General features: G+C 46.1%; 1 protein-coding gene across 6 annotated transcripts in view; it reads left to right on the top strand.

Annotated features, from left to right (window-relative positions):
- The window catches only part of CFAP161 (cilia and flagella associated protein 161), a 58,549-nt gene that overhangs the window by 10,783 nt on the left and 20,701 nt on the right, over window positions 1-27,065 (top strand). For 3 of the 6 annotated variants that reach the window (XM_082388563.1, XM_082388559.1, XM_082388556.1), the window contains exons 2-3: window positions 3,906-3,947; window positions 4,825-7,359. The gene's annotated coding sequence lies outside the window, so the exon portion shown is untranslated. Of the gene's footprint in view, window positions 1-3,905; window positions 3,948-4,824; window positions 7,360-8,339; window positions 8,665-27,065 lie in introns of those variants that run through there. The other 3 variants (XM_082388557.1, XM_082388558.1, XM_082388560.1) reach the window with 2 other exon arrangements.

Genomic DNA, 27,065 nt, shown 5'->3' with positions numbered 1-27,065 from the left:
TAACTCTGTTGTCCCCATCTTCACATCCCTCATGGCTGGAGGCCAGTTTCCCATCCTCCGTGGACTCTCATTTTCTGCGAAATGTAAAATTTTCTATTCCTGAACATAATTTTTTACTTTATTAAAATACTGTCTAATCCAGTTTTTGGCAGAGGATGCTCTGGGCTGTATTCATTGGCAATATTATTATCTACTTAAGCAAAGGAGAAAGAAATCAGAGCTATTTAATGAGGTCCAAAGCCAAGGCAGTCCCTGGAGTTCCCTTTGGTCTCTGCCTTTTCAAATTACAATCGAAACTATTATTGTGTGTAAAGAGAAACAGAACACAGGATCCCTTTGAAGAAGGGAATTGCTGTGTTTCTTTTGGGACGTTGATTAGCCTCTGTCATGTGGGAGTCAAGAGCTCCCCTGTGTCCTGTCAGGTGTTAAGTTCAGCCCCTGAAGTATTTGGAAGAGTTTGTCTCTGTTTGGAAGCTGTAACTAGCCTAACTCATCCTAAGTCTGGGGCCTAGAGTCACGTTTATCCAGATCACCCCTCCTACAAGATTTCTTTGCAAAGAAGTGTTCCCATAAGGTTCAATTTATTCTGTCTGGTCAAACTACGTAGTTCCCTGGCAGGTTAAGAAAGGGGGAGAACAGAGCTTCAGGACATGGGGAAATTATAACATTAGACTTTGAGAAAGTGGCTGAAACCCTCCATATACATATACATATACGTTACTTTATATTTTTGTAAAGCTCACCAGTGCTCTCCTGCCCTCACATTAGGAAATATATTGGTTTCCATTTAAGACAAAAACTGTCTGCCTTCTTGGAGAGTGAGTGGCAAGTTTCATAAGAAGTCATGATTGGGACTTCCCTGGTGGTCCAGTGGTAAAGAATCTGCCTCCCAATGCAGGGGACGCGGGTTCAATCCCTGGTTGGGGAACTAAGATCCCACATGCCGCAGGGCAACTAAGCCCGCGTGCCACAACTACTGAGCTGGCGCAACTCAAATAGAGAGAGAAAACCCGCACGCCACAACTAGAGAGAAGCCCACGCACCGCAAAGAAGAGCCCGCATGCCTCAACGAAGATCCTGCGTGCCACAACTAAGACCCGAAACAGCCATTAAAAAAGAAAAAGAAGTGATGATTTCTTTTGAGGAAACACCTTGATGAGATGAGGTGGAGAAAGACAAAGCCCCCTGAGCACAGCCTGGGTGGCAGGGATGAGTTGAAGGAAGCACTGAATTGCTCTGCCTGATCATGTGGGAGAAATTTGGGTTTCCTAAGTTATCCCCAGAAATAGAGAAGAGCAGGGGGGCTTATGTATACCTGCAGGATTCCTTTGTCTTGTTCTCTGCTTGAATGTACTTGGCACATAGTAGATGCTCAATAAAATGTTTGCTGACTCCACGGAAAGAAGGGGGGGGATGTGAAGAACTCTTGGGGAAGGCCCTGACTGATTTCTCATAATTTAGGGTCTGGGAGCTCAAGCCATTCAACTTGAATATCAGAGGAATGAGGGACCCAGAAAAGTTGGAAAAGACTGGAATTGGAAACCTTTGGCTTACATTCATTTTACAGATATGAAAGCTAAGCTCAGAGAAATTAAATGATCTGCCTAAAGTTATTATGAAATTTGAGTAGGAGCATTAGGGCCTGACCCGAATCACCCTTCTCTGAGTTTTGTCCTGATTATTTGTTGCACAGGTGGTCACCTTTTGTCTGTCCCTTCCTAGGCTCTAACTACTTTTTTTTCTTTTCCATTATGGTTTATTACAGGATATGGAATATAGTTCCCTGTGCTACACAGTAGGACCTTGTTGTTTATCCATTCTATATATAATAGTTTGCACCTGCTAGTCCCAAACTCTCAATCCATCTCTCCCCTACCCCTCCTCCCCCTGGGCAACCACAAGTCTATTCTCTATGTCTGTGTGTCTGTTTCTGTTTTGTATACGTTCATTTGTGTTGTATTTTAGATTCCACTTATAATGATATCATATGGTATTTGTCTTTCTCTTTCTGACTTGTTTCACTCTGTATGATAATCTCTAAGTCCATCCATGTTGCTGCAAATGGCGTTATTTCATTCTTTTCTATGGCTGAGTAGTATTCTATTGTATATATATACCACATCTTCTTTATCCAGTTATCTGTTGATGGACATTTAGTTTGCTTCCATGTCTTGGCTATTGTAAATAGTGCTGCAGTGAACATAGGGGTGCATGTATCTTTTTGAATTATAGTTTTGTTGGGATATATGTCCAGCAGTGGAATTGCTGGATCATACGGCAACTCTATTTTTAGTTTTTTGCGGAACCTCCATATTGTTCTCCATAGTGGCTGTGCCACTTTGAATTCCCACCAACAGTGTAGGAGGTCTAACCACTTCTTTTGGGGCCATAGTCTCACTTAATTGAAGAGTAAAAGGAAATGGAACCATGCGGTGGGTTCCAAAGTGACTGAACTATTGTGAAGGCTCTGTTCTCCAAGAAAACTGTATGTTTTAGAAGGGAGTAAGGTATCAATAAAGTCAAGTGGCCATGGATTGCCCAAAGATCTATTTCAAGGGGACTCTTGGCATGAAATATAGATCCACACCAGCCCCTGCTTATGGTTCATTCGTCTCCCTAGTAGTCTCTCAGTCTCAGTGACTGTTAGTGAATAATAGGTGTTATTTTCATGCCTGGTAAGTGATTCCACCAGATCTCAGGGCCGTGTCCTACCAGGAGAAAGGAACCAACGTGCTTCTCAAAAAGTACATTCACTGGGGCAGTGGATAAGAAATGAGAGGAGTGAAAGTTAGCTGTGATTAGGAAGTTGCTCAGAGATATGGCCCAGAAACTATAAGGATGTAAGGATGTTGACTTGTGCAGTTGTCCCATTTGCCTCTGGCTGGGTTCTTGCTGGGTGAAGGAGCAGAGGTGGCAGATGCTTCAGCTGGTACCGATGTGGGGCTCAGCAGTTCCTGATGAGTGAGCTGGTTGTGTGGCTGAGGAGAGGGCTCCAGCAGGCTGAGGAAAGATGTGACGCCTAGTGGGGGCTCTCGGGGCCCCATGGTCTTGGTGGCAGAGCTGGTGGGAGAGCGGGGAGAGCTGAAGAGGAGGGAGGGAGTGGTTTGGAGTCAACCCGAGAGAAAAGAGACAAAGTGGGCGAAAGGGAGCAACTGAAGGGCGGGATGCTGGAGGGTGGGCACTGGAGAAGAGGCAGGAGGGAGGGATGGGGAGACTGGCACAGAGAGCGAGGAATTCTGAAGTGGAAGAGTGGAGACAGTTGGAATGCTGCCAGATGGAACCCCATGGTGGATGCATTCCGATGGCAGGATGGCCAAGCAACACTGTGGGAGCGCCCAGCCAGGCACTGGCCAGTGTTCAGATCCGCAGTGCATCGAGACAACACTGGATTTCAGCGGCTTTTCCCATACCCTGAGGTAGCCTGAGAGAGGTGCAGAGAATAAACGTGGTTAGAAGATCAGAGAGGCTGGGACAAGATGGCAACAGGGTCCCTTTGCAGGAGCTTTTCGTGCGTGGTGCAGTCAAGCCGTTTTCCTCCACCCTTACCGTGTCTGGCCTTCCTCTAGGGCCTGTTCTTTGTATTGACAGAGATGAGCATGGAGGAGCCTCCAGAGACTTTTTTTTTTTTTGGACTTGCCGAGCGGCACGTGGGATGTCAGTTCCCCGACCAGGGATTGGACCCTCACCCACTGCCGTGGAAGCGTCGGGTCTTAACCACTGGATTGCCAGGGAAGTCCCTTCAGAGACTCTTAAGATCAAGTACCCAAGGAACAGATATGGCCAAGCTGGGTGATTCTTGTTCTCCAGACCTTTTGGCCAGTCATCAAACTGACAGGAATAAACATATCATGGATTCCAACTGGCTTCCTTTAATGGATTTTTTTTTTTTTTTTTTTTTTTTTTAGGAGAGGAGCAGATGCTTCACACAGCAAGAAAGAATGCTTAAGGTTGTTTGCAGGTGGAAAGAGATTCGCATTTGGGCACTTAAGGGCACTCTTACAGAAACATTCACACACGTATGTTCCACCAAATTTTTGTTTGATGCTGACGTGGCATCTGAGGGCTTCCTGCATCACCAGGTTTCCCAGGTGTCCTCTGGGTGTTGCCCAGCCCTTCAGCTTTGCAGGGCTACTCTTTAATGTGATATCTGTCTTAGTTTGGGTTCCAGCAGAAGTCGATCCCGAGACAAGGATTTTGGTGCAGGTATTTTATTTGGGAGGTGAAGAGAGGGGCGTGGGGAAGTGAAACAGTGAAGGGAAGAAAGCCAGTGAAAGGTGCTTTCTCAAGCCCATTGTCACCAAGAATGACCAAGACTGAATCCAGCAGGAGACTCTGGAAGCCAATGTAGAAACACACCTCAGAGTTACCCCCTCTACTAGGGGCAAGGGAGCTAGGGTATTTATGCCCTGGCTCTCCTCACTCATTAGTTGAGGGTTATCAGAGGGGCAGGAGGGTGTACATTAATTCCCCTTGTTCTTCCATGCTGCTGCCATGTTGGTCACAAAGGCCGCAGTGACGAGAGAAAGCCCGTAGGCAAAAAACACAGGGCTGGCACTTGGAAGTCAGCAGGTGGTTAGGGTGAAGGTCCCACCAACCCCTGCTAGGATAGCCAAAGAAAATAGCTGGCACCCACCTTTCCCGCAGGCTGTGGGGAGTCCTGTGGGAAAGTCTCGAGACCCTGGGGAGTCTCGAGGGTCCTGGCTGGGAGGAGGGATTTGTATGCTGTCAGTCACTTCTCACACCTGATGCACTTTCATGACTCTGTTTGCCAAGTCTCCTGCAATGGGTGTTGTAACTGCTGTTGTCTTTGATTCGCTTTATCAGACTTATGGGACAGCTCCTTCCCCTGCATCCCTCAAGCCACGGATGACACCTGTGTCTACAAGAGCCATTTACAAAAGATGTGGGGATGATAGATGGGATCAGAGGACAGCACAGAAGAAGCAATAACTGCCCCACCATGCCGCCCGCACCCCGGCCCTCCTCACAACCATTTAACCCTCTAGATTCTGGACCGCTAGCTCATAGCTGGGATCCATTCTCCGCAGAGATGGTTCTCTATCTTTCCTCTTCTCTACAACTTGGGGCCCCCATAGGCCCTGTCTCTTGCGCGAGGGAACAACCCCAAATTCCTTCAGTAGGTTATACAGCTCAGTTTCTCTCTAGGCTCACCTTTCGTAGCTGAAGAAGACCCATCAAAGTGTTTTTATAAACAAAAAGAATCACCTTCTCCTTATAAAGCACATAAACAAAAATGGCTGAGGTTGCAGCCAGCTTTTAAGGTAAATTTTTCCTCCCCTGCCACAAGTGGCATGTTGCCGGGTGATGGGTACATTTTATCAATAATACTATTGCTATCCTGGTCAACCACACCATGAAAGGCATCATCCTTCACTTTCTGCTTTTTTCTATTTCCATTTTTCTTTTACTTTGAAGGTTAAGTGGGTTATCATGGGAGCTACTTAAGTGAATGCTGAGGCGCAGTTTCTGTTTGCACGGTGCATGGCTTTTATACTCATTCTTTTAACATTTTCTGAGCTTCCACTCAACGCCAGGGACATTGACAGGTGCTGGTATACAAATGTGAAAAGACATCGTCACCATCCTTTAGAACCTACAGACCAAGGCCAAGAAGAGACACACGCCATATAGGAATGGCCGCTAAAACAGAGGTACGTGCAAATTCATTTGGAGTTAGAAGACCCAGTTCTGAGAGGTAGGTCTGCTTCTCGCTAATCTGGAAACCCTGGAGAAGTCATGCACCTTCTTTGAGACTGGGGAAAGTCTTTGCCAGAGAGGCGAAAGTTTATGCTTGACAGCCGACAGGGTAGGACCTGGAACGCAGGTGTACCAAGGACTGGTTCACTGCCCCTTTCACTGGACCATGTGGCCTCTCACTGTTTGGACGTTCAAGAGAACTCCAAAAGGAGGAAAAGATCATTGCACGTCTGAACTTCCCACTATGTATGGAAGGCCTATGTATGATAAAAGTTAGAAGCACCAATTTTCTTAAGCACCATTTTTTATGACTATCACTCTGATGAATAAACCAGAGATTTGTTAGAGAAACCCTTTTCCACTAACTGGGGAACTCATTAGACCAAAGATAATAGTGACAGCTTTGTGCCAGCACATCTGTGGGATGTGGAAGAGAACAGAGAAACCTGTTAGAAGGATGATTCTTGTCCCACAGCAGATTTCCTAATCTGTTTTTCCTAATTCTTCAAGCTTATGAATAATTCACCGAGCAGTCTGAACTTGCTGTAGAGACAATTTTTTAAGAACCTCCACTCTTTGCCTTCAATTGTTCTATGACAAATTTCTCATTCCTTTTCCTTAGTGGCGTATCAGGCAGATCTGAAGCCTTGGTATAAAACTTCATGATCACGTTAAATTGAATGCCCACTCCCCTCCTTGCCCAGCCTGGCTCCAGCCTGAGGGACCTGGAGTGGATGGGATTGGGCTTCTCTTTTACACACCTCTGCTCCCTCTTCGGGGTCACTTTCTCCTCCAGTGCATTGAGGATTGATGCTACTAGGGCCCTCTCTCTGTTGATGGTTGTTTCTCCATCATGGCTGTCTGGGTAGCAGGTGCTCAGAGGATGGCTCCTCTGTGGGGCCCATGTGTGAGTCTTGTGGAAGGTCCTTCTGGAAGGGGCCTCTGACCTTCACAATTCCCTGATATAGGAGATCCATTCTGGCCTGGCCTGCCCTCTTTTTACTCCCCTAAGCTCCGACCTTGCTGATCTACCCAGAGATTCCCACTGATGAGGTTCTTCTATCTGCTGGCCATCCCTTTTGAATGATATACAAGCAAGAAGACAGTCTTGACTGCTCTTGTTGTGTCTGCCCCTCTATGGGAAATCCATGTATCCTTGACCCTCCAGACTGTGGGAATTCAAACAGCCACTCCCCACCCGCTTTCCATCTGCCATTCCTCTCCAGTTCTCTTTCCCTCCCACTCCAATAGGCATGGAAGCATGTCACCACTACTCTGACTAAGCAACCATTCAATGGGAAGAAGATGTTAATTTCCCCCTTTTCAAGCCCCCCAGGCACTATGTGTGGTGCTCTGGGACCACCCAACATTTGGCATTGGGAGTGGAAAACCCCCAGAACTTCCCAAATAGTTCGGTGACTTCTGATTCCCACCAATTTTCCAGTTTCCTTCCCTGTCCCCTGGTCGTTGTCTGCTTGATAGATAGAGTGCGGGGAGGGTGGGTGATGGGACTCAGCTTCCTCTTAGTCATCTCTGCAGGGGGGATGATAATTATTTGAATTGCAAACTATGTTTTTCCTCAGCAGAATTTCTCAGTTGCAATAAAAATCAAGTTCCACGGAACATCCTACTACAATTAAGGTAATTAAACATTCTCACTATATCAAACAAATGTATGACTTAATTCAGAGTAATGCACCGATGAAGCAAATGAAGCTTCAGCCTCAGGTGCTCTTCCTCCCATGGACCCCTTCCAAGGCCCTAGGAGGAGCCCTGGAAATGTGTTCGCATGGTCGTGTGTGTTTACACAATTTAAACAAATATGACATTTTTAACCAAATTTGGGTAGAACGACTGTCTCTTTCCACTTTATCTTCCTCTCTATTCATTTCCCCTTGTGTCACTTGGCGTTAGAGTGACAGGTCTACTTGGGATCTGTAATTGACTTAGAGATACATGTAGTTTGGGTTTGGTGGGATACATTTTTGTGATACACAGTCCTTCCAAGTAGAGTTAAATCAGTTGCTCCCCACCCTCTGCAGAAGAATGGCTTTTAGGAACACTCATTGTCTGATTCATCAGCCCCATGTTGTCACCAAGTGTAGGGCCAGGGGTTGTACCCCACGTGAATATGCCCTACAGCCACCAGCACAGGACGTATCTGGGTATCGGTAGAGAAACAAAGTTTGACATACACTCAGACTCGGCCTAGATTGTTTTCCACATGCAACTGTAAAATACAGTCAATTCCAAGGGATCTGCCCAAATCAGGAAAATAAATTCCGGTTTAAACTTATGATAAAAGCAGCATCGATTAATGAAGATGAATTTTTCTCATATTCAAAAGAAACTGGACCAAGAGGTTTTCCCAAATTTTACAATTCTAAAACTCTATGTGATTTTGCTTTATTTATTTATTTATTTATTTATTTATTTATTTTTGGCTGCATTGGGTCTTCATTGCTGCACGCGGGCTTTTCTCTAGTTGCGGCGAGCGGGGGCTACTCTTCTTTTTGGTGCGTGGGCTTATCATTGCGATGGCTTCTCTTGTTGTGGAGCATGGGCTGTAGGCACAAGGGCTTCAGTAGTTGTGGCATGCGGTCTCAGTAGTTGTGGCATGCGGTCTCAGTAGTTGTGGCACGCGGGGCTTAGTTGCTCCGCAGCATGTGGGATCCTCCCAGACCAGGGCTCGAACCTGTGTCCCCTGCATTGGCAGGCAGACTTCTAAACACTGCGCCACCAGGGAAGTCCTGATATTGCTAATAATGAGTTGTGAAGCTGAAAAAAACTTTTATAACCCATTAACAGTAATAAACAATTTTGATCAGCCATGCCAGAGGAAAGACTGAATTCGTTTTCTATTCTTGCTACAGAAAAGGATACTGAAGATGGTCATCATATGAAGAAGATACCAAAGAGCATGCAGCCAAAGACGTAGGGAAAAAGGTATTAGAGAGGGGTGTCAGGCAGTTAATGAGTGAAAACTGTGTTTTTTTTTCAGTGTTGTGAATTTGTTGCATTTTTGCCCTTTAAACAATGATGATTTGTTTTGATTCCCACTCCTCCCCCCGTTTGAAAAGGTCACTTTCACACCTAGTTTTGTTTTGGTGATTTCATATTCTTTCTCTTAAAGATGGTTCCTTAATTTTAGCTTCAGGTGTCACGAGCCTGGATCAGCCTTGGTTATCTACTATGTGTTTGGTGTTGCAAGACATTGCTGGAGGTGCCAGACTTGGTCCTTGCATACAAGGGTTTTACAGTCTTGTTAAAATAGTCGTTTTCCTTGCCTGAAGAGTCTTATAGTGAAATGGTGTCTCCTCCTTGCTACAGGTAGGAGTATCATTGGTTGGAACTCTTTCGGGTTTGACTCAAAACACTGCCTAATCTTTGACCTACGCTCCTGGAAACTATCCTAAACAAATAATTTGTAAGGAGAAAAAGCTCCACCTTCATCATTGTTTTACTATGTAAAATCTGTGAGGCATCTTAAATATCCAACCTTCAGGGAATTATTTAGAAAATGATGCTGACTGCATCTTCATCTTCTCTTCCAAGTTGGGCAATCAACTTGGAAAAAATGCTTATACAGTTGTCCCATGTATATCCCCAGGGGATTGGTTCCAGGATCCCTGTGGATACCAAAATCCACAGATAATCAAATCCCTTATATAAAATGTCATAGGGACTTCCCTGGTGGCGCAGTGGTTAAGAATCTGCCTGCCAATGCAGGGGACACGGGTGTGATCCCTGGCTGGGGGAGATCCCACATGCTGCGGAGTAACTAAGCCCGTGTGTCACAACTACTGAGCCTGTGCTCTAGAGCCCACAAGCCACAACTACTGAGCCCGCATGCCACAACTACTGAAACTGCTGTGCCTAGAGCCTGTGCTCCACAACAAGAGAAACCACCGTAATGAGAAGCCTGCGCACCGCAAAGAACAGTAGCCCATGCTCACCACAACTGGAGAAAGCCCATGCGCAGCAACGAAGACCCAACACAGCCAAAAAAAAAAAAAAGTCATAGTAGTTGCGTATCACCTAGGCACATCCTCCCATATATTTTAATACCTAATACAATATAAACGCTAGGTAAATGATTGTAAATACAATGTAAATGCTATGTAAATAGTTGCCAGCACAGGGCAAAATCAAGTTTTGCTTTTTGGACCTTTCTGGAATTTTTTTCTTTTCAAATATTTTCGATCCTTGGTTGGTTGAATCTGCAGATGCGAAACCCGTGGATACGGAGGACTGACTGTATCCCATATTGAGTAAACATATATTACGAAATGATTTGCACACTGTGACAACAATGTGTGAAAATGTCTGCATTCGGACAGTGATTGGAAGGGAACAGGAGAGTGGTTGTTACATCAAAGTGATAGGACTACGGGGGGGTTTTGTTTTCTCTTTGCTTTTCCTTCAGTGCAGCAGTGCTGTTTCTTACATTTGTTTTCCAAGGGAAGAGAATCCAAATGCCTTGGGCGCCTGCTGTCTGGGCTCTTCCCATTTGACTCTTTTCTTTCCTCTGCACATTCTGATCTCCCCAACCATGCCCACAGGAGCACACTCGTGTGCACACACACACACACGTACACACACATTCTCATACACACTGACATGCACTTTCTAGCCACTTTAGTCTCTCCAGGCCCTGGCATCTACAGTGCAGGCTCCAGAAATCAAAACCCCTCACACCTACCCTCCCACCTTGCAAGGGCTGACTTTTCTGGCCTGAGCTGAACCATGTCCTACTGGGCATGGCCCAGGTCTTCCCAGAACAATGAGAATGCAGGCTGCCCTTGCCAGGAGTTGCCCCTACTTTCATTATTGTTCTTCCAGAAACTTCTGCCTAACTCTGCCTCATTGCCCACATAGCCCCTGTACATGCTAGAAATGCTTTTCTGTGTCTAAGTTTCTAGAAGGCTCCATTCATTTCTTTAGGTTACTAGAAAGGTGACCAGCATATCTGGTATCATCCCAGCATATTCCTTAAAATGATGGCTTCATAGCTGGAGGGAAATCAGCTAAAAACATACCTTGCTGCTTGCTTGCTGGGTGACCCGGGCAAATCACTTTCCCTCAGTTTCTTCTTTGAAACATGGGAAGAGCCGGGCCAGACAATTTGTAAGATTCCTTCTGGCTCTGATTCCATCACTTACGATCCGTGAATACTTCTTATTAGTTCCGTTTTGGGATCGGCTGCCACGCTGTGCCATGTGATGACGGATGACCCTCTGGGGAAGGTTTCGGATGCTATCGGGACAGCAGTTTGGGGCAGATCGGGGGAGTGTGTATTCCTGCCTCGTAAAGTGCGTGGCTCCAGGGAAGCCATTTTCTATACAAGGAGTTATTACTCATTTTGTTTCTTGAGTGCAGAGCAGAGTAACAAAGCTGGAGTTCTGCTTGTGGATAAAAATCACATGCTTAATGGAACAGCTCAGGGCTCTTGTGATGAAGGGGCAGACTTCAGGATGGAGGCAGGGATGGTGAGACAAGGAAAGGAGACTCCTCTTCCTCTTGCTGAGCAATGAAGAGAACCCAAAGCATGAAATCAGGGAGCCTATGGGAAAACTGTTAAAGATATTGGGGAAGATGAGGGCTTAGTGAAACTTGCAGTTGATGAAAGGGTGCCTTTTGCTGATGGGATTATGGTTCTAGAAACAACATTAAGAAAATGGAAGATCTTCTTTAAGGAACTGACTCTTCCTTTATTTCGTGGTCAGTACAGTCCACTGAGCTGGGTATACAAAGTCAGCCTCTGACAGAGACAAAAGAAAAGGGGGTGAGAGGGGCCTCAGGGAGAACGCAATTGTGATTACCTGAAAGGTGGGTACCCAGGTGATGGGACAGTTGAGGGCGAGTCTGGGGCAGCCTACAGTTAAATGACATTGGACAAATTCAGTAGGTGATATTTTCCCCCTCTGGAAAACCCCAAACGAACTTTTTGGCCAACCCAATATTTAAGGTGAGGGCAGGTCTTGATCATGGGTCTTAAGAGGATGTGTCTTGGCTCTGGACCAGGAAGGCAGTACCCTGGTTTATGGGAAAGGAGGAGCCAATGCTTTGGGAGAACTTCTCTCTCCTTCTTCCCCAGATGGAGTCAATGTAGCTTATTGATTAATTTATTTATTAGTCTTTTTTTTTGTATGTATTTTAAAAAATATTTATTTATTTATTTGGTTGCACTGAGTCTTAGTTACGTCAGGTGGGCTCCTTAGTTGCGGCTCGCCAGCTCCTTAGTTGTAGCATGCAGCTTCCCCAGTTGTGGCATGTGAACTCTTAGTTGCGGCACACATGTGGGATCTAGTTCCCTGACCAGGGATCAAACCTGGGCCCCCTGCATTGGGAGTGCAGAGTCTTATCTACTGTGCCACCAGGGAAGTCCCTATTTATTAGTCTTTATTGAGCCAGGCCTTATGCTGAATGTTGGGGATGTAGAAATGAAGTGTCCTTCAAGAAGCTCTTGAGAACACTGAGAGTTCTATGAGGTCATAGCATGAGGTACATGCAAGAAAGTAAGGCAAGACTCATTGTCCCTGAGGGGAGAGACAGCATAGGTGAGCCCAGGTGAGCCCAGATGAGCCCAGGTGAGAGATGCCCCCAAGGAGGTACCACTTGCTAATGCACACATGCTTTCCACTGGGAACAACTGAGTTGCCCAGGACACACACATGACAAGACTCAAGAACAGGACCAGTCACTGGTAGAATTAAAATTCAAACCCAAGTTAGTATGTAGCAGTTATGACATACTACACGTTCAATGCTAAATTTTTCAGAATGGATGTAGAAAATCCCTGCCCAGTGAGCTCACAAAATTAAATTTAAGGAGCTTTCACATTGAGTTACTTGCACTATCGACCAAATGTTCAACAGCTTCACTGGGGAGAAAGCATGAAGAAATGGGCTTGTGTTCTAATGAGAAAAACATTCAGGTTAATTGTAGGATGAAGACTCATTATTAAGTAACTAGAAGGTTTGCAGACTTTGTTCCAGGAGATCTGGGAGGATGGAATAAAGAACTCTCAGGGGTACCAGCCTCGCTTGTGGCAGGAAACTAGATTAAATGGCTTCTAACTTGACAATATAACAGGGATCACTGTGGCCTTGAGTTCCGTTTCCACACTGTGGGGTCAGGAGATGGAGGCTCATGAATTAAGGGTCATTTCCACTGAGCCCCAAAAGATGAGGTCTGGACAAGTGTAATGCAATGGAAACCACCTACTGAAGGGCCAGCAATAAGCTGAGGGTGGGTTAGAATCTTCTCTGTCTCCCAGACACCACGTTGCCATCTATTTGAAGTTAAGAACCAGAAAACTAAGCTATGATGATAGAAATCAGAACTGAGGTGAGGACCCGGGGGACGCATCGGAAGTGGGGAGGGGGGCACGTGATGGAATTTTCTGGGGCCAAGGATGTGTTCTTTACCTCCATGGGGATATACATGCTTTTCAAATTCATGAAATCATACGCACAAGAGGTGTGCATTTCACTGTACGTAAATGTGACCTCATTAAAAAGATACAGAATTAGTAGGGAAAATTATTTAAAAATAAGCCTGATGGCTCATACCTCAAAAGGGAAAGAATATATCCTCAGGCTACAACCCTAACCTTGAGAGGGTCACAAGACAGGTAACACACAAGACCAGATGCCAGAGACCCTGGGTCGATGCCCTGGCTCTGCTGGCCATTCACTGCGGATAGCTGTGCTTCGCTCTCTTTGCCTCTGCCCTTGTTTATAAACTAAGGGAGTTTTACAAGGAGGTGGCTCAGCTCCGACCATCTGAGACTTCCTGTCCCCACTTTCTGAGACAGAGGCTGGGCTGGATGAGCCATGGGTGTAACCTGATTTGGTGATTCCTGTGATCTGAATCTCTTCCACATGTCTGGTCAGCCCAGTGCAGGGAGCGGGGAGAGCACCGGCAATCTGATACCTCCAGGAAGTCCAGTGCTCCCTTGTTGCTAAAATTAGAACCGGGCTGCAGCTCAGATCAAGGCCATTCCTTTCCCAGCCCCTCGGTGAGCTAACACTTCTCCCTCCGCCCTGAGCCACACAAATGCGCTCATAATTAGAGCAACCATCATGTGAGCGCCAGATGACCCAGTGCCCGGGAGAAAGCAAGCAGCAAGGGAGTTCTAGCCTCGCAGAGACCCTTTTAGACAACTAGGAGAGGAGTAGGCGGAACAAGAAAAAAAAAAGAGGGAAAGAAAGAAGGAAAGAAGACAAAAACCATACTTATGCCTTTGCTGCTGTGCTGTGTGTACCTCTTGGCTTCCCCAAAGACAGCAGTGCATCCTTTTTTTTTTTTTTTAAAGAAAAAAACTCAAAAAAATGAAATTATGATCTTTCCTGATCATGCATTTCAGTAGCTGGCCTCTATCTGTGTGCCAGCCAGGAGCAGGTGATCAGGCCGGGCTTGAATCCTAGCATTGTTATAGATTAACCAAGATCTTGAGCAACTTACTTAATTGTTTGTACCTCTGTTTCTTTACCAGCAACACAGAGAAATCTAACTCAAAGGGTATTGGGAGGAGGGAACGAAGTGAAATATATGAGAGCACGTTGGAGGTACTTGGGTAGACTGACTGAACCCAAGTCTAGCTGGAAACATTTGTAGATGATTTTCTGGTCTGGCTGGTTTTGGATTCGGCCTTAGGGGATCTTACTTCATCATAAGCTGCTCTAGTAGTAGTAGTTTCTTTATTCCATATTTTCCCAATCATCCCCTAGGTTCGCATGCGGAGAGCAGCACGGAGGGTACCTCTGACCGGTACCTTTCTGGTTGACCACGAAATGATGACAAGTAGCTTCTTAAGAGCTGCTTAACTTACCTTGGCCCTGTGGTACCCAGGCTCTCAGTGCCATTTCCTCTACAGTGAGAGGGGCTAGATCTGGCCTGCAGAGTTGTTGTGGAGATCAGAGGCAGTCTCTATGGAAAGTGCCTAATAGAGTGGTGGGCACACAGTGGATGCTTAAGATGATAGTCATTTAACGGGATGAGTTATTAAGGAGGTTTTTTTTTAGAAAACATTTAATCAGTTGATTAATTTGCTGCTCTGGACTTTTCAACTGAATGAAAACATAATCTAATTTCTTTTGGGGAAACACACGCTGCAGTTTTGTACTTGACTGCCAAGCTGTTCAGACCCATAACACCACTCTTAACCGTTGCTGCCGTCAGCAGTGGTAATGACAATGGCAATGATGAGAATGAGAGGTCGAGGTCTGCACTGAGTTCTAGCTTCAGGCTCAACTGGCATCACATCTTCAACCTTATCAACCAGACACTGTTGAATACAATGGAGTCAGAACTGCCCTGGCGTGGCTGCAGAATGTCCACACCGGGGCTACCTGGGATAAAGCTACAACACATACACGGGAAGGGGAGCACAAGATTACTTTTCCTTTTGGGCATCCTGGTGGTCCCCTCCTTGGACCTTTCCATGCTCTGTCTCTGAGCTCTCCTTTTCCATGACAGCTACTAATAAGGACCACAGGAAGTCTATCTTTCCCAACCCCGTGATGTCTGTGGTGGTCTGAGGTGACCACAGGGTTTCGATTCTCAGGTTTCACTGGAGGCAAATATACTGAGAGACCAGCCCTTCTTCTCATCCAGAGTGCCTTCAGAGAGAAGGGTCCAGGCCTCTGGAGTCACGTGAGTGAGAGGGACTAAGCCCACCTTTCGGGAGGTGCTCTAGCTGCAGTAAGCACAGAAAGGAAAGAAAAAAGATAGAGACAGTTCCTTCTAGACATACAAATCTCAACCTGAAAACCCTAGTGGTGTCTCAGCAGTGGACTCGTGGTGAGGCACTGCCGTTCCTCAGGTGCAATGAGGTCCCAGAAGGCAAATACTCCCCTCTTTATGTGGAGACAAAGCAGCCAACTTAGGACTGAAGATGATAAGAATTTTCTCTGTGGTCGCCACAGATGGGAGCACTTAGATTTTAGTTTCTCTGGGCCTCAATTCCTCCCATACAAAGTACATAAGGAGGTGAGTTGAAATGGTCAACTGCCACCTCTCTTTCCTGCCTGTGAAACTCACAGATGGACACCCCAATGCTCCCAGCCTCGCCTAAGGCAGGAAGTAGGCATCCGTGTCCGCCATGTTGGTGGTCTCGCATTTAATTGTTCCCTGGGGCTGGGTCCTGGTGTTACTGTCCTTTTCTTTCCCCAGGTCTCTTTTGTTGCCTGTCATGACATCTGTGTGGCTCCTAGATTTCTCTCGAGTCTCCTTTGAGGTTAACCAGGGCGGGGCATGCCCTCCCGATGAACAGTGGGTCCCTTGACTTCATCCATGGAGGGACACATACTGTGTGCTTGAACACAGAGCCCTGCCCACACAGTGCATACCAGCCCCTCTGGAGTCTGCCCCCTGAGGAAAGGGTGGGTTTCTTGTCTGAACTCCTGGCTCACTCCCTGCTTCTACCAGTCTTGAGCTGTTGCAAGCTGGCCACCAAGTTCTTTAAGATGGATCTAGGTAGAGTCTTTGAGATCTGATATTAAACGGACTCATACCAACTTTACTTTTCTCTGGGTTCTCAAAACTTCTACAAATGTAGGGAAAACCCTGGATATGGGCCACGCTAACTCATTTTCTCGCAGAAATCCCTTCTCTCTTTGAACTGCATTCGAACACAGGAATTGTCCATCTGAGGACATTTGTGTCCTTTTGCAAAAAGCCAGTTGGAGCTGCTGCTCCTTGGGTTACCTCATGTCTGTTATATAAGGACTCACTTGATAAATTTCTCCTTGAACATGGTGCCAGGAAAAATTTCTCTTTCCAATCTGATTCCAAAGCTTTTGTACAATGCAAAATACACGAGCCAGTGCGTTTCCCCTTTCATCCAGGAAACTCAGAGATAAATCCAGCAATCAACTGTAGTAAACAACTCCTCCCAGGTGCCTTTAAACACATTGTTCTCTTTTACTCTAGCTTTTGCTTTGAGTTGTGTTCTGTTTCTAAAGTTTCCTTAGATTCTTTGAGGAAATAACGAGGTGTAAATGTCCCCTCAATAAATCCATGCATACATACACATGTACATGACACAGATGTACCCCACCCCCCATCCCTTTCTTACCATCACCATGCCAGGCCCTGGGAGTGCAATGATGAAATGGTGCCGCCTGTGAATTGCTAACAGTTGGTCTATTGGGAAGATAAGCAGATGGACAGAGAACTTGAATGTAAGGCAGAATAGGGTCAACGCTGACATCAAGGGACAAAGAAAAGGCTGGAGGTGGAGTGACTCCAGAAAAAGACACCAGAATGGGAGAAGGCTTCTGGAAGGGAGGAGGGCATTTCAACTAGATTGGGAATGATGGAAAGGATTTCAAAGGCATAGATAGAGAAGGAAGAACATTTCTGACTGAGCGAACAGTTTCAGCAAAGACCAGTATAGGAAAAAATAAATTGCACCTCCCACATTTGGCAAAAACATCAGGAATCTAGTTCAGTTGGCAGGTAAGACCCATGAAGGAGGCGGTGGGAGGGAAGGATAATATTCTTGTACAGTGATATGTACTTTGCAATGGATAACCAAAATTTGGCTTCAATATATCCTTTCTTTTAAAGTTTCACCTCTGGAAATACAGGAGGAGGGGTTCGGAGGGCCAGGCTCGTGAAGTTTACCTTGGACATAAGAACCAAAGTTTTGTTGCGTTTTTTCCTTAAGGGGTGGGTGGGGGTGTTGATGAGGAGGAAAAGGAGGAGCCCGTGAGTGTAAATTACAGCAGCGGTTCCCTTAACAACGCCTGCAGATGGGTGAGTTTCCGCGCAGCCGGGTTCTCGGTTCCTTTTCTGTTGCTGAAGAGGAACCATGAGGGAGTGAGGGATAAGCGGTGATGTTTATCTTTCCAGCTCTGAAATTTCAAATGCTGGAATCCCCCAGGGTTGGGAAGAGTGGGTGTGGTCACTTCCCACCATTGCTGAAGGCGGGGTGATGCAGCCACTCCGCTGGGGAAGAGGGGGTGTGATTTCCTCCCAAATAGGAAATTTATCTCCCGAACGGGAGGCTGCAGAGAGTCATCAAGGACTTATCTCCAGAAGCAGATGACCAGAGAGGAGCCCTGCCCAATCCTTTACCCCAAAGGGAATGAGTTAGCCGGAGGAGGGAGAGTGAGGGTCACCAGCTGAGGACCAGTGACATGGAGATCACCACTTTCATTTGTGTGTTAAAGAAGAATTCTTCCTGCCAGACTCTTCCAGGACCCTCAGCAGGATCCCAGCAGCCCCTCTCGAGATACTCGATTACATTGGAAGTGGAGGACGAAGGTCACTTCTGTAATTGAGAGCAAAGGGGAATTTTGGTCCTTTCTTCCGACTGAGTCCAGAATTCTGGGACAATCATCTCAGGTCTTAGAAATCAAGCTCTGGAGACTCCAAAAGCTCCACAAGTAGCCTGAAGTGCATGGCTGCTGAGATGAAGCATCCTCTCCCTCTCAGCACCCTTAGAACATTACAATGGGGGGGCTTCCCTGGTGGCACAGTGGTTAAGAATCCGCCTGCCAATGCAGGGGACACGGGTTCGAGCCCTGGTCCGGGAAGATCCCACATGCCGCGGAGCAACTAAGCCCTTGCGCCGCAACTACTGAGCCTGCAAGCCACAACTACTGAACCCACGTGCCGCAACTACTGAAGCCCTTGCGCCTAGAGCCAGTGCTTCTCAACAAGAGAAGCCACCGTGATGAGAAGCCCGCGCACCACAATGAAGAGTAGCCCCCGCTCACGGCAACTAGAGAAAGCCTGCGCGCAGCAACGAAGACCCAACGCAGCCAAAAATAAATAAATAAATAAGTAAATTAAAAGAACAAAACAAAACATTACAGTGGGAAGGAAGTCCCATCCCTTTTGACAGAGGAGGAAACTGAAGGCCAGAGAGGCTAAATGTATGTTAAGTCAAACTTATTAATGATACCATTTCAAAAATCCTTACTTTTAAAAATCTATTTTATTAGACCTAAAGGTATGTCTCCTGCCCTCCTCATGTCTGTCATATTTCTAATTTTTTTCCTTTTATGCATACAAGTAATACACTTCTGTGCAACCATGTTGTCATCTATGAAATGGGGGTGATCTTTACCTCCTAGATCTGTGAGCTTCAACTAAATAAGACAACACACACAGGTAAAGCATTTAAAACAGTTCTCGAACATTCAATAAAAGTCATCACAGGGGAGAAAATTTCCATTTTTAATTTCTTTCACCTCTGCCTGCCTCCCAGGTTTTTGGTATAGTCTGGGATTCTTGACTATGAAAAAAAAATTAAAGGTTAATGCTTATTATTATTAAGTATTTCTTCTTCAAGAATGATGTAACAGGACATTGTTTTGTCACTCTATTCACTATAATTATTTCATCTTAGTTCTATGCTTAAGTTATTTTATGCTTATATAATACATATTCTTTCAGTGTTTATATAATAAGTCCCTTTGTAAAACAGCCTCCCTATTATTGAGTTCTTTAACTTGATTTATAGCCCAATTGCATAATATTTTTCAGGAAAGTTACCTAAGAGGCGTATTCTGAACTGATACATACCTTGGAATGTCTTTCTGTTGCTTTAAATCATGAACAACAACTTGCTGGGTTTTGAAATCTTGCTTTCCAGACTTTTCTCCGCTCAGAGTTTTATTGATCCAGTAGACGAGGAGTTTCAGGCCAGCTCCCTTTTTATTCCTTTGCCTACAAAGTTTTATATGCCTAGATGATTATAGACATCTTCCCTTATCCTTGAATTTAAAAAAAAGTCTCCACCTTTTCTTTCTTAGGAGTTCTCCTTCTTACCAAAAAGAGGTTTAAGTTGGCCAGGTATTTTCTCCCCAGATAGGCACTTGTGATCCCCCTGGGTCCCCAGTTGACTTGTCCTGGATGTGGATGTCTCTTTTTTTTTTCCCATGGTGGAGGGCTGGCTGATCAAGTCCGTGTTACAAGTTCAAGGATTTGGCCCCTAGCTTGGATGGCTTGAGGATGGAGTTTAGGAAATCCTTAGATCTGTATGTTTTGTTTTTCGTAATGCTTACTTTACTGGAGCAAAGTTTCCATATCAAATTTCTGATCCATTCACTCTTCCTTTTGTGAACCGGTCCAGCCAGGGCTGGTAGCGAATATATTCACAGCCAATATTTAACAGCCTGCCCTGACCAATCAGAAAGAAACAGATAGTACAGTGGCAGAGGCCTAGGGACCGCCTCTTATGCTAAGTATTTATCCTTCATTGTTGAATAATGGTGGCGAGGGTGACGTTTGGGTGGCCTGGGCGGGGTGGGGGGGGGCAGTCTGGGGAAGCCACTGCAGCAGAGGGGCACTAAGGCACTTTGGGGTTAACAGCTATTTGCCAATCAGTATGGAAGTGAATCAATGTGATAAATCTGGTATAGCAATGCCAGTCCATGCCCAACCCCTAGCGTCAGGGATGACTCCTTTGGTCTGTTCCCCCAGGTTCTCCTTTAGTGCCTCTGCTTCCTTGGGGCCCTTCTGGCAGGGACGCTTTGCGATGCTTCTTGAATACCAGTAGCATCCTCCCAAGCTCAGAGTCAGGACAGACAATGATTGGACTTTCTCCAGGAATCTAAGCATGTGCCTGAACCGAGCCCATCACACTGCAGCCGGTACCCCTGCTCTCTTCCGTAATAAAAGGTGTAGCTCTGAGGGTAGTTTGGGGGATGGCAAGGACCATCTGGATATTGAACGGAGATTGGCATTTAACCGTTACTGACTCTCATCCTACCCTAAACTGAGCCAGAGAATGGCTCTGTCACACTGCAGCCAAACTGTCAGGAGAATGGTGCCAGGAATTACAGATTTATTCGACAAAAATAAATCCTCACCCAGGGAGAGGATCAGAAAAATAGTGGCCATAATCTTGGCACCTAAGCTTTGGGGTGAAGGTTGGGTCAGAGAAGGTGCTGGGACTTGGGCCATGGCCAAGTTCTCTAGGCCAGTTCCTGCACAAGACCTTTTGCAGGAAACATGGGAGGAGATTGTCTCTGCAGAGTATTACATAAACCCAATATGGGGGACTTCCCTGGTGGCGCAGTGGTTAAGAATCTGCCTGCCAGTGCAGGGGACAGTGGTTCGAGCCCTGGTCCGGGAAGATCCCACATGCCGCGGAGCAGCTAAGCGCGTGCGCCACAACTACTGAGCCTGCGCTCTACAGCCCGCGAGCCACAACTACTGCAGCCTGTGTGCCTAGAGCCTGTGCTCCGCATCAGAGAAGCCACCACAATGAGAAGCCTGCACACCGCAACAAAGAGTAGCCCCCGCTCGCTGCAACTAGAGAAAGCTCGCGCACAGCAACGAAGACCCAATGCAGCCAAAAAATAAATAAATAAATTTATTTTTTAAAAAATGTTTTTAAAAAAATACCCAATATGGAATTGGCCCCCAGAAATTCTGTAGGCATTTGGGTTGCTTCTGGAGAGGGCAGGCTGCTGTCTTTGGCAGGCCAACCCAAAGGGACACTGGTTTATGCATGCACGTACTCCAAGACCCAGGGCTGATAGGCTAGGACATGTGATGGGGTAAGGGATGCAGGTGGTGCTGGATTCTTAAATTGGGTATTAATTCAGCAGGGAAGAATTGGGATCTATGGGATTGAGGAAATGCTGTAGGCATGGAACATCCCAAGGGTTGAGAATAAAGGGGGATTCCTGAGAGTTTGCCAGACAGGCCCTCAGAGAGTGCCTGGGTTGAAGAACCAAAATTCTCAGTTTACCGCAGGACTGTTAGCTGGAGGAAGGGAGGACAGAGCAAGCATGTCCTGATGACGGCGACGGTGATGTTGCAACAGGCAACGTTTATTGAGCGCTTAGTGTGAGCCTGGTACTATTCAAATCCATTGACTCACTTGTTGGAATGAGTGGACAAAAAGGTAGTGTTACTATCCCATTTTATAGATGAGAAAATAGAGGCATAGAGGGAGGCCAAACCCTGCTCAAAGTCACCAAACATATACGTGATGGAGTTGGTTGTCAAGTCCTTTTCTTCTGGTGAAGAATGGGCAATCAGAATGGGCAATCCAGTAATAAAAATCAGGCATTTTTCTGCAAAGCGGAGAAAACAGTAGAATTTAGTATGAAAAATGGGGATTGGCTCAATCAAATACTGCCAGGGGCATCCAGAGACAGGAGCTTGTAGCCAACTCCCTCTCCCAGCTCTTTATTCTCTCACGAATGCAGTGCATCTGGGTGGCCAGAAAGCTGTGGCAGGGGCATGGGGCAGTGGACGTGGCTTCATGGACGTTAATCCAGTTTTTTTGGCAACTGAACAGAGGCAGGCTGAAGTGCTGGTGGCTACTTTCAAGACAGGGGATTCGGAACCCCTTAGCGGAGCAGGTAGGATTGAAATGAAGCTTAAGGTCACCCACACTGAGGTACACCCATATTTTGTCACCAGTGTGGAAGAAATGGCATGGGTTGGCAACCTGAAACCCCTCAGAGAATCTCTCCTCGGTGTGGACAAGTCACGCCTTTTAGGAAAGAGTTGCAGATCATGGGCTCTGGCTGGCTGGAGTCATAGCCCATTAGGTCCAGCTCTGCCCAGCTGCTCCAGATTCCTCTCACACAGCAGCTGCCCAGGGAATCGAAGCCCTTCCCACTGGGGTAGGCAAGGCTATGGGCAATGACCCAAGAACAGATGGAGATACTTGCCAGGCAGAGCCGGACTGTAGGTCATTTCCAACTCAATCTGTAGGAGGTCATTGGTCCATGTTCCCCGAGAAGAACTTACCGGGAAGGTATATGTTGGTGAATCTAGAATTTCTGGACAAGTTGTGTGAGTGAGAGAAATACTGGGCAAGTTGTGTATGGGCTTGGTAGGAGTAGCTGAGTACTCCTCTTTGGAAATTCTAGACATGCTGTTATTGCCAACAGGCTGTGGAGTTGGGATCAGCCCTGCTGCCAATTCCTGCTTCCAGGGCCAGCTAGGGTGTGAGGTCAGATTGGAGCTGAGGACAATGGGAACTGGTTCCCTCTGTTCCCTCCTTGGGGGTGGGGTGAGGAAATAGGTTTAGAGAGCCCTAGCCTGAGCCGTGGAAAGTCTCAAGGCATGGAAGGAGACATACAAAGGGAAGCTGGGAGCTACAGGGAAGGTATTGTCTCCCACAGGTGGGCCTTAAGCTGTGCCAAAGGGATGCAACCCATGAGTTACAAGGCACACTTTTGACCATCTATGGAAGGTTCTAGAATGATTGCTTTTGGAGCTCACACACTGAGGAGCCATATAAAGGAATTCTTTCCAAATGCCTTATATTGAAGTCTTACACTTTTCCAGTCTGGAAGTTTGGAAAAGTTAAATCCGCTCACCGTGACCCCCCGTCATGGGCTAGTGAGGATCTGATGATTTTTAGTGTTAGGTTGAAGGGCGGGGTGTATTAGCTGTTGAATCCAAGGGGCTTGGGCACATAGACTGGCCAGAGAGCTACTCACCAGGAAGGACGCAGTGGGATCAGGGCCTTCCACCAGTCCACGTGGGGGTCGGGAAGAGTAACTTGTTGGGAACATGAACTTTGAAGATGGAAGGATGTTAGAAGTGTGAGAAGGATAGGGATAGGCTATGCTGGCATGACCCGCTTCTTCCCTTGACATCCAGACATCATCAAGGAGTCACTAAATTCACAAGAGGGTTAGAGTTGGTGGATTCTTTTTTCCCTAACACAGGGCAGAACTGAGAGGGCAAGCTCAGGGGACCCATAAGTGTTTTCAGACATCCCTCTAAGCTTCTGTACATGGGTATTAATTTGTATAAAATTGTGCATAAATAGTGTCATACTGTATATGATGTTACTAGTTTGCGATTTACATGGTGGATTAGTTTCCTACGACTGCTGTAACAGATCTTCATAAACTCTGTGGCTACACGAGAAGTGTTTTGCCCCACAGTTCTGGAGAAGCCTGAAATCAAGGTGTTGGCAGGGTTGCTTCCTTCCGGAAGGTCCAAGGGAGAATCTGCTCTGTGTCTTTCTTCTAGATTCTGGTGGTTTCCGAAAATCCTTGGTTTCCCTTGTCTTGTAGATTCATCACTCAAATCTCTGTCTCCATCTTCACATGATGTTTTCCCTGTGTGTCTGGATCCAAATTTCTCTCTTATAAAAATACCAGTCATTGGGCCCCATTTTGTGGCCTACTGGAACACAGTTCAAGTGTTTCTTGGATCTGTGTCTCCTGGCGTGCAGTCCTAACAAACCCCCAATAAACTCATTTTTTGGCCTCAAAAAACCCCCACAAACAAACAAACAAAAGCAAACACTGGTCATTAGATTAGGACCCTCCCTAATCTAGTATGACCTCTTTTAAACTTGATTACATCTGCATAGACCCTGTTTCTAAATAATGTCATACTCATAGGTACCAGGTAAATATGAATTTTGGGGGGACAACATTCAACCTAGTACACATGGGCACCTCTTCATGTAAATAAATATAGATACTCATTATTATTATTATTATTATTATTAAAATATTTATTTATTTGGCTGTGCCAGGTCTTAGTTGCGGCATGTGGGATCTTTTAGTTGCGGCATGGGGGATCTTTTAGTTGCGGCATGCAAACCCTTAGTTGCCGCATGTGCGATCTAGTTCCCTGACCAGGGACTGAACCCAGGCCCCCTGCATTAGGAGCGCGGAGTCTTAACTGCTGGACCACCAGGGAAGTCCCACTCATTATTATTTTTAAGGGCAGTATAATATTTCACTGGAGAAATGTATCATCATTTACTTAAACCAATCTCCTAAGGATTGATATCTAGGTTATATAATTTTTCTTTTTGGCTATTTTCAGCATCTGTTTGATATACACTCTTATGCATAGATTTACACTTGTATAGTTATTTTTCTTAGAGAAATACTGTAAATAGGTTTGGTGATCCAAAGGGCATGCACTTTTATTATCTTGCCATCACTCCTTTTTTTTTACATTTTTATCTTGACATCTCTTGACCGAGATTCTCACGGAGATAGCCCCAGCGATGGATGAGAGGGACCGTAGGCTGTGGGGACTTTGCTCTTACACCTGGAGTGTGGGAGCCTCTAGAGCGTTCCATGGCCTCACTGGGAGCTCATTTCAATGCCACAAAAACTTGTGTATCTGACACAGAGCAGGCATTTCATCAATGTTTATCAAATGAACATGGGTATTTATGGAAAACAGACATTTTCCAGGGAAAAACTAATAGACTTTTTTGAGTGCTGCATTGGTAGAGAGAGGACATTTCTGTATGTTCGACAGTGAGTTTTCTTTGGGAACCAAACACATGGGGAGGATGGGAGAGCAGATGTTTCGGGAGGCGGGAGCCGGGTCCTGTTCTGGCACTGTCGTCGTGGTGGGGCCTGTAACCAGCATCTGTGGGGATGCTCTGTAAAGAAAACAGCTCCTGCTGTGAGATGTGTTCTGACTTCCGTTCACAGCACGGGGGGTCTGACCGGGGCGGCAGTGGCCAGCCCCCATCTAGGGCTCAGCGTGGTTTTCAGACTGGATTGGGTCACAATCTCTCCATCTGCTCAGCCTGTCCCAGGGCACTCAGGTTACAGGAATGGAGACATGCATTGATCAAACAAACACCAGCCACCTTCTGCCCCCAGAGTCGGGTGGAAGGAGTGTGTCTTGGTTTGTGGGTGTGGGGAGAGGGCCCACTATGAGCCTGGGAAGACATCATGGGTCTTCAGGAGGTGAAAAAGCAGCGAGCACAGGATGGGGACTCCGGAAGCTGGCTGGCAGAAGTGAAGGAAAACAAGTCACCTGGGACGAACAGGAGAGGGCTTCCTGCCCACCCCTAAGATTCAGAGCATGCGCTGAGTAGGAGAGGAAGGAATCTTATCAATCAGGCCATGATGCTGGTGGGGAAACCGAGGCCTGCCTGATGCCTCAGGGATCTCATTTCAGGGTTCACGTGGGATCTGGGTGGACAGTCTTTCAAAGACAGTAGCAGACAGGAGATGGCCAAGTCCGTGTGCAACCAGTCTCTGTGTTGGGTGGGTGTAGCTGGGTATTTTCAGTAAATAACATTTATGACTGTATCTAAGGGTAAGCGTGCTTGTGCTGGACTGTACTGAAGATGGCCCCAAGGGAGCTGGGAAGGGGGAATACGTAACCGAACAATTCTTTGATTAACGTGTACTTTTGGATGCCTATGTATCAGGCATTGTGCTAAGTGCTAAGGATACACCAATGAAACAAAAAGCCACTGTCCTCATGGAGCTTACACACTGGTTCAAATTGCCCATTGCCAATAAAAACTTCTAATCATAGCAATTTGCAGAGAAAATACAAAGTGCGTTGAGAGCCAGGAGAGGGGTGACTGGCTTTGTCCAGTCTGGGGATGTTATTGAGGGAGACCTTTGGGATGGTCTTGATGAATGAGTAGAAATTACATGGGGAAGAAGTGTCTTGAGTAAGGAAATTCAAATAGAGGAAACATCAAGGGCAATAAAAACATCCTGGTGGAAAGCCTCAAATATCTTGATACTCTTAGAACATACTGTAAAACAGTATTATTTACAGGAGGGGAAGCTGAGACTATTATAAGTAGACAGTGATTTAATAGGCTTTTGACATTTGAGTGGTTCTTAACCTCAATGTTTATCACTTCTAGGGAGATGCATTGTAATTTCTAGAAGCCCAACTTAACAACTCCCTTTGGGAACAAAGACCCACTCGTAAACTGGGGTCTACAAGGGGTCTCCTGCCTTGAGTCCATAGTTTCCTCGTTACGGACAAAAAGCTGTACCCAGGAGGTGCCACACGAGGGCGCAATTGCCCAGCTATCGAATCCAATTCACCTCCAAAGAAAGGTCAGAAAAGACCTTGTCCTCGCAAGCTCTTCTGGCTGACAAACTACCAATGAGCACGAGAAGTGGACCACAGTGATTATATAAAAGCTGCCAACATCTGCTGAGTGAGGTGCTTGGAGGAGTTCGAGCAGAGAGTTGGCTCCCATTCTTGGTCCTAACTTCTCGAGCCACTGAGACCTTTTATCCACTAGTCCTGCTGTTGGGACACAGATCAGAGCTTTAGTTTAGGTGTGGATTACCCCTGGGCCAGAATGTCTTCAGAGGGTTTTCTTTTTTTATTATTGCAAAAAATTGCATGCTCATTATAGAAAAAAAAAAAAAAAAGCATTCTCATATGCAAAGCCTAGGCAGGGGCTTCCCTGGTGATCCAGTGGCTAAGTCTCCACGCTCCCAATGCAGGGGGCCCGGGTTTGATCCCTGATCAGGGAACTAAGATCCCACATGCCGTAACTAAGAGTTCGAATGCCGCAAATAAAAGATCCCGCGTGCCACAACTAAGACCCGGAGCAGCCAAATAAATAAATAAATATTAAAAAAAAAAAGAAGCCTGATGCCCCC

This window comes from Balaenoptera borealis (genome assembly GCF_965194805.1).
Source record: "Balaenoptera borealis genome assembly, chromosome: 3".
Classification (NCBI taxonomy): Eukaryota; Metazoa; Chordata; class Mammalia; order Artiodactyla; family Balaenopteridae; genus Balaenoptera; species Balaenoptera borealis.
The sequence above is the reverse complement of the archived record's forward strand: the minus strand, read 5'-3'. Positions and strand labels throughout refer to the sequence as shown.